The sequence below is a fragment of the Tupaia chinensis genome, unplaced genomic scaffold (assembly GCF_000334495.1).
Source record: "Tupaia chinensis unplaced genomic scaffold, TupChi_1.0 Scaffold139733_1, whole genome shotgun sequence".
NCBI classification, from domain to species: Eukaryota; Metazoa; Chordata; class Mammalia; order Scandentia; family Tupaiidae; genus Tupaia; species Tupaia belangeri.
The window spans coordinates 1636570-1644794 of NW_006199613.1; positions in this window are offsets into that span (position 1 = coordinate 1636570).

Consider the following 8225-nt stretch of genomic DNA (forward strand, 5'->3'; position numbering starts at 1 on the left):
CCAGGCTCCACGCAAAGCCCTCTGGGGCGAAACCACGAAGACATCGCGGTCCCCGCAGCTCTGCCTTCGGCCGGACGCCCGCTTTCCCTTCCTGCCCTGTGTACAGCAGTCAGCTCGCCTATTGCTCGAACATTTAGTTACTTACTCCACCGCTTCTTTTTAAGTGTATTTTTTTCTTCCATGAGCAAGAGAGACAGAGAGAGAGAAAGAACCCAACAAGGTCCTTGGCTGCAGCCCAGCCCCGGCTCAGGCAGCCCTGGTCTCAGGCGGGTGTACACGTACTGTGTGCTTGTGGGGCATTGGGCCTGAACAGAAGGCCTTTCCCCTGTGGGCCCAGCTACGCTGCCACTGCGCCACCTGCTGGTCCCATCGCAACTGTACTAAAGCTTTCTCCAGTCTGGGGTTGGCACATGGCATGGTGGTTAAGGGCACTGGACTCCCACATGGCTGGCCATGGTTCAAGTCCCAAACCTGGTGGCTTGTTTTCTCACTTTCTCTCTCTCCAAATTTAAATAAATAAATAAATAAAGTTAATTTTTCAAAAAGAAAGCAGAATTTTTTTTAAAAAAAAGGCGTTCTCCATTCACTCCACCACAAAGATGAGCAAACTGCCATCTTCACCACAAAGGTGCTCAAGGGTCACAGTTCAGAGTGCAGGATCTGGGGTCAGAGCGGCAGGGTCCTGACCTGCCCGCCTGTCCCAGCTGTGTGGACTCAGGCAAGTTACGTGTCCTCTCAGCCCGTTTGGACCTCTCTAGAACAAGGACCGGGCTGTCTGTCTCACAGGTGTTTTGAGGCTGCAGGCCCCCTACGCGGAGTATGTGCCGTCCACTCACACGCAGTCTGCGTCAGGAGACTTCTCTCCCGGAGTGCGGAGTCCAGGCGGTTTCGGTCGGCCCCTTCTGAGCTACACGCCCACTCTCGTGGTCAGCTTCTTCTACCTTCCTTGGAATCGTTCACATTTCTTACAGTGACTCGCTTTCCTCCACTCCGATTCCCCAGCAGGTAGTGGGGAATCCACCTGGCTTCCCTAGCTCCGGGGAGTCACTGTCTCCCGTGTCAGGTCTATCCCTGAGGCCTGCTTACTTCCACGAGCACGCGTGCAGGTCTGGACAGGGCCTGTGTGCCACGTGGAGCCAAGCGAACCTTCCTGGTATGACCATTCACAAGTCCACCTGCTGCTCAGGCTGGCGGGCCGAGGCGGAGGCAGACCCCATGCACCCTTTATGTACGTCACACATTTTATTCAAAGAATTCTTAACAGCCTGCCAACATTCATTTGGAACAGCAAAAGCCGAACCCCGAGCCTAGAGGGAAACATAGCCTCAAATCTTTTTCTTTTAAAAAAGGAAGTTTTTAAAAGGAATTTATTATTTATATTTAAAAATTCGAGGCCAGCCACGGTGGCTCAGGTGTGCTGGTCTGCAGAGATAGAGGCCACACCACTGGCCAAAGGTCTGGGCCCTGGCAGGTGCCCACACCCACACTCCGACCCGCTGCAGCTGGGGAGGCCAGTATGACAGGACTCTGCTGAGGGACTCTGCCCTGGCCCTTGTGCCCTCTCATGAAAGAAACAAAATAAGTAAAAACATTTTTTAATTACAAATTAGAAGCAGAAAAGAAGCATCTCTCTCCTCATAAAAAAAGAAATTGATAAATATAAAACTAATGCATTATTACACAAAGAATAGCAGGAAGAATGAATAAATTCAAAAGCTAGCCCTCAGTCTTTTGAAGGAAAAATAAAAAACTAAAATAGGTAATTCTTTCATAAAGCTGATTTTAAAAATAGAACAGAAGTGCAAAACATGGTGAGTCAGGGACCAGCCGTTAGCGTAACGGCTATGTCGCTAAACTCCCATGTAGTCAACTGTGGTTCGAATCCCAGACCTGGTGGCTTAAACTCACGCCAGGCGCATGTCAAGAACCCGAGAGGAGAATGGAGGAGAAGGGATTGCGGCATGGCCATCCCCTCTGGGAGGTGATTACTTGCTTTCTGTCTCTATGTCTCTCTCTATCTGGTGAGCACACACGCCCTATAGCAAAAGCCTCTTCAAAAAAAATAAAAAATAAAAAGGCTATGTGATGCTTCATAGATATTTTTTAAGAATTATTTATTCAATTTTATTTATTATTTTTAAAATTTTGCTATAGGGCATGTGCGTTCACCAGAGAGAGGCAGAGAGAAAGAAAGAGAAAGAAAGTGAGAAAGTAAGCTGCCAGGTCCAGGACTCGAACCACAGCCAAGTGGGAGTCCAGCACCGTAACCACCGCGCCACCTGCCGGCCCCATGCTTTACAGGTATTGATGTCCTTCTTATAATTAGACACTAAAAATATGTACACACCTATTCTGGGGTCAAAGAAAGAGATGTTGCCGGTATTAGAAATATTATTATTAATTCTTAATTCCATATGCACTAGTGACTATTTAGACTTCAGTTTTATTATAGAAGCCTAACTTATTAATATAAATATCAGTATTTCAAGGTTTGTCTATTCAGAATCTTTTTTAAAAAATTATTTACTTAATTTTATTTATCATTTTTTTAAAATTTGCTACGGGGCATGTATACTCACAGGAGAGGGAGAATGAGCAAGCAAGCCTCCAGGCCTAGGACTCGAACCACAGTCGCCCATGTTAATGGTGGTAAAGTTAATTCAGCTAACTGAATTAACTGGCCCCCGTTAATTCAGATTCCAATAAAGAGAAATTATAGCCCAACTTACTAGGGTTGAGGAATGATTAAACTGATTGTCTCTAAGATGAAGAAAATAAAGTTTTTATTTTAAGTAAATAATTTCAAGCCTTTTAGAAGCATTCAAACTGAAAAAGACAGCCATTTTGTTCACAGTGGTCATTTTCATTTATTTGCTTTGAGTGGTTACATATGTGGTCACGTCAGAACAGTATTAATTTCCATTTCTATAACTTGGACGCTCACTGACTGAAGCTGCATTCCTCCTGCTTAGTGCAGTAAGTAAGGACTAGCTACGCTAACTAAATGCACTGCAAAGCGAGCGCCTCGGGTTCAGTAACCCAAATCGTAATCTAATCCTGCTTTTTCAGTATCGCCGATGGTCATCCTTTACCCTTCCACTCTCCTCCAGGCCACCACGTGGTTCGCCATGGAGTCATAAATACCCATCTGGCCAGGACTGGGGTGCCCACGGAGAGGGGATCAGACTGGGTGCTGCCCTGCGTGGCTGGTCAGCACTGACACAGGGCCCTCCCTCTCTCCCACACACCGAGGACGGACCACGCAGGTGGTGGCTTCTGGGAGGAGATGCCGTGTTGGCCTAACTGCCTCAACATTGAAGACGAAAGTTCACGGATAGCGCCCAGAACACGAGACTAAGCTGTTGCACACAGTGGATAAGCCGCAGAGGACCCGACACCAGAGGAGCATTTCCGAATACCTGCCCCAGCCCGGCTTCCGGTGTCTACACGCGCATGCACCGAGGCCTCCCAAAACACCGCACGTAGTCCTCGTCCTCCCGCAGGTGCCGGCGCCGGTGCAGACAGAGAAGTTACAGGCCCTGCCTAGTCACTCAGCCTGTGAGCGGTGGAGCGGTGATTTAACCAGGCACCCTGGCCCGGGCCAAGCTCTTAGCCACTGAGCAGGACCAGCTGAGGTCCCTACTGGAGAGTAGGGATATTCTTCAAGCAACTTGAGAAGAGCCTGCCTTTGAAAGATGTTACTTTTTAAAAACAAATTGCACACACAGTTTCCAAATACCTATGGCAACATCAACCCTTGATGCAAAGATTTCAGGACCAAGACAAAGCAGAAACAGTAACTATACTTGAGTGAGCGTGTGTGTGTGTGTGTGTGTGTGTGTGTGTGTGTGTGTGTGTGTGTTCACCAACCAGCCTTTGGGGCCTAATGGACAATCCAGATTGAGGGCTTGTTTCTTTCCGGATAATAATGACAGCCAGTGTAGCTATTGTTTTCGGTGTGCCCTTTTACTTGACCAAATTAAAAGCTAACAAATCAAAGCTGGGCGTTGGGAGATTTTGATTTCACTGGCCTGTGAGCGCTCCAGGTCTGAAAATCAGTTATCTGCAGTTTTTGAGGAAGACATTATGCTAAGTGAGATTACCCGGACCCGGGAAGACCAGCATTGCGTGACCTCGCCTCTACGTGGACTTTAAGACAGTCAAGCACACAGGAGCAGAGCGGCATGGGCTACAGGGGGCTGGGGAGACAGGAGGTGCTGCTGGGAGAGGCCCTGTCAACTGGCCTGGTCACGGGCAGCCTGGGGCCGTGAGGGAGCCCAGCCAGTGACACGGCAGGCCTCACAGCTGGGAGCCCGAGCCAGCCGCGGTCTGAGTCCCTGAGGCGGAGGCCTGAACACACCCGGCGAGCACATGGCCGGGCCCTGGCAGGCGGAGGGCGGGAGCCCGGGGTGCAGCGCACAGAGCCCTTTCAGTCTCCGGTCTTCCGTCTCAACTGTGGGGATGCTCTGCCATGATGTAAGCGCTCTGCCCACTCAGGAGGGAAAAAGCTGCAGGAAGAAAAGCGTGGAGGCGGCGAGGCCGTTCCGGGCAGCTGGCCGGCCCCACCACACGCACGTGTTTCCAGACGCCTCGGGCTGTACGCGTCAGCTCTCCACAGCTTTCTGCGTGCCAGTCATTCCTCAGTAGAGTGGTTTTAAGGAAAGAGCCAGCCTGACATCTGCCGGTGTGCCCGCCGGAGAGCGTGCCTCCTGCCTAGCGCTGGGGCCGGGAGGGTCAGCCTCCGCTGCACCAGAGGCTAAGGGCTGTAGGTGGCCCTGAGTGACCCAGGTCACGGGGTGAGTCTCTCTTGCCTCGAGGGCCCCAGGAAAGAACAGCCCTTGCCCCACCATCCTTACCTGTGCGGCTTCTGGAAGCTGGAAGCACGCCTGGTGCCCTGAATCAACAGCGCAGCCCGCCCCGCCCCGTCCCGTCCCCCCCACCCCAGCATCGTTAGCACCATTGTCTCCACAGTAAATAGTTGTCAGAGCCGAGTAAAAGCGCAGCATGTTTTGTTGCCTTCTTACAAATAGCAGGAGAAACGCAATGCTTCCTGTGGCACACTGACTTGGTTGCTAATTAGGTGTAATTGGGCCTGAAATCCTGGCTCTTTCAAAAATAAAAACAATGAGTGATAAACACATGTCATTGCGGCACACAAAAAACAGTTCTGTTGGGACCAGCAGTTGGCATAATGGCTATGTCACTGGACTCCCACGTAGTCGATCACGGTTCGAGTCCCGGACCCGGGGGCTTAAACTCACACCAGGCGTGTGTGCGTGCCTGCCCAAGATCCTGAGAGGAGAATGGAGGAGGGATTGCGGCATGGCCATCCCCCCTGGGGGTGATTTCTCGCTTTCTGTCTCTCTGTCTCTCTCTGTCTGGCGAGCGCACGTGCCCTATAGCAAAAACCTTTCAAAAAAAGAAAACAGTTCTGTTATGAAGCCTTGTTTACAATCTACTTTCTCTCAAAAGGACACTGGGCCAAAATCTTGAAAGCCTAACCCTAAATCACCTCAGGAGGGTGAACCTGTCGGCCGAGTGGCCCGCGTGGTGGTGACATGCATGCCATTACTTAGGATCTGAAAACGTAACTGGCCGTGTTTCATGCCAACCTGCACTGCAGTCCCCATTTCAAAACGCCCAGTCTATTTAAAAGACTCCCCAAGCAAAGGCGCTACGTGTGTGAAGGAACTTAATGCAGAGCCATCAGGGGAAATGGAATTTAACAAGGCAGAGACTGGCTTCTAGCCTTAATTGCAGCTTTAGAGCATTTAACAGTGCCGGACAGTGAAGCGGACTTCATAACATCGGAGCAAAGAGAAGGCAAGACAATGGCTGCTCTGTCTCCAAAAGCCAGGGTGTGCCCCCGTTCCGGGCTCACAGCCACCAGACCACAGAGTCGGGGCCCGTGCGGCCTGAAAAGCACAAGGGGCCAGATCAGCCCAGAGCGGGCCCCGCACAGCCGCTGCGGTCACTGGCTCTCCCTTGCACTGAGAGGAAAGGCCACGGCAGAGCAGGCCTGCCCGGGAACAGTGGAGGCCTCCCACAGGCCCCGGACCCTCAACCCGACCTGGGCCCCACTGCCCCTGCCCAACGTGAAGCAAGCCACGCCTGAGCCTCGGCCCTCATCTGTAGCAGGAGCCCTCGAACCAGAGGGGGCTGGACGGTGGCAGAGCGGAAAACGAGCTGACCCGAGGGACGACCCCGGGTTCTCACCCCGAGGTCTCCCTGGCTGCACCGGACAGTGAGTGCCACGACCGGAGCTGGTCGAGCCGAGGTGGCTGTGGCACGGAGATCCCACTGGGTGCTGTCTCTCTCACTGACGGGAGAAATAAAAAGCAATCTTAAAAGTACAGAGAGAGAAGGGAGAGGGAGAAAAACTAGAACACGCTGCCTCGGAAGTGCCCTTCCTACCTCTCCCGGGGAGGTAACCCGGGAGCCACCGGCCAGCGCCACAACAGCGCCATCTGCAGGAGAGTCCTGGGTGCAGCGGACGTCCCGAAGTCATGCCGTTTGTAAGATAGACTGGGGACGTGAAGGAAGAGCAGGGCCGAGAAGGGCACTTATTTTTCCTCCAGAAACTCAGGAGTTGGGCATACCCTGTCAGGGTGCTGTCTCTCTCTCTTGCTCATGGAAACAGTAAATTAACTGATTAGCTTTTAAAAGGAGAGAGGAAATTAGGAAGGAGTTGGTAGACAGCTGGCCTCGAGTTCCCGAGCAGAGAGCACTAACTGGTCACCATCTCAAGTCGCTGGAGGCAGCGGCTGGCCGGACTGTCACGAGGATTCTAAACAGTTGGCCAGAAAGGGTGCTGGGCGTGAGGACCGCCGGCCACAGGGCTGCGTGTGCAGAATGGCAGCGTGCGTGGACAAAGGTCTAGAACCCCTGGACGAGGTCGTCGCTGAGCTCCTAGCACCAATCCAGCTCCCTTCATTTTCGGAAGGGGCAGGAGGCCCAAGCGCGGCCGGTGACTAGCACCGGACCCAGAGGCAGGCCCTGGACTCCCTGCGTCCCCACCGCCGTACCAGACACCCTCGTTACCCATCTGAAGCTCTGACGAGAGCGTCAGGGAAGAACCCCGTGAAGAGAAGCCGGAGAGGTCCAGCAGGGTCCAGAGACAGGCCAGGAGTGGGCGGGCACTGTGGGCTGTGGACGCTCGGCACTGCCCCTCCTGGAGATCTCTGCCCACCCAACAGGGCCCCCATGTGGCCCTCCTCTGTCCCTGAACATCTGCTCAAGGTCCCAGCTGAGCAGCTCCTGGCTATGACTGCGGGCCATGGCCCAAGCCAGGCTAGTTGGGCACTTCCCCAGGAATCTGAAACGGGGCCTGGAGACACCTGCTTTTGAAGCTAGGTGCTCAGCTGGGCGAGGGCTGTGAGACAGAGCCGTGCTCGGCCCACGTGCACAGAGCAGAGGGGCGAGGGAGCCGCAGACGCCAGGAGCTGCAGGGCAGGGGACCCGTGCCTGTAAGAGGGGACATCAGAGGGACCGGTGCTGGGGCTCCACACTTCGGGGCACGCAGCTATACCCCAAGCCACGGTTCTGCGAGATGCCTTGTATGCCCCCACCAGCTCGGGTGGCTTGTGTGCCTTGAGACCAAATGTGAGTCCCGGCTAAGTCAACTAAGTCCTCGCTGGTGTCCATTTGCCACAGATAAGTGCCACTGCTGTGGGGAGAGAGATGAGAAATGAGGCCTACTGAGCCAACGGTGTGTGGGGTTTAAGGCGGCTGGACCCCGTGTGGGCTGTGCAGTTCAAGTCCCAGCCCTGGTGGCTTGAAAATCATTCTGGGTGCTGGTGTGTGCATGCCCAAAATCCCAAGAGGAGATAGAAGGGACTGGCATGGCCATCCTCGCTGGGTGGTACACTCTCTCTCTCTCTCTCTCTCTCTCTCTCTCTCTAGTGAGCACATGCACCCTTTGGCAAATTAGGAGAAGAAAAAGAAAGAAAGAAGAAAGAAAAACAGTGGCCTATTCAGGATTTAATGTTCTCATAAAATAAAAACTAACATGCAAACCTGGTCAGTAAAATACCACCTTTTATGCACTAAGTATACATTATCGCAACAAATCAAATTAAACAAGATTATCACCTACTTAAACCCTTTTTTGATGATGAGCTTCATAAGCTAATGTTAAATGAGTTGATATTATTCCCATCAAATCATGCAAAAAAACAAAAACAAAAACAAAACAGTATTTGGGTTGCAAAACTCTAAAAACATGG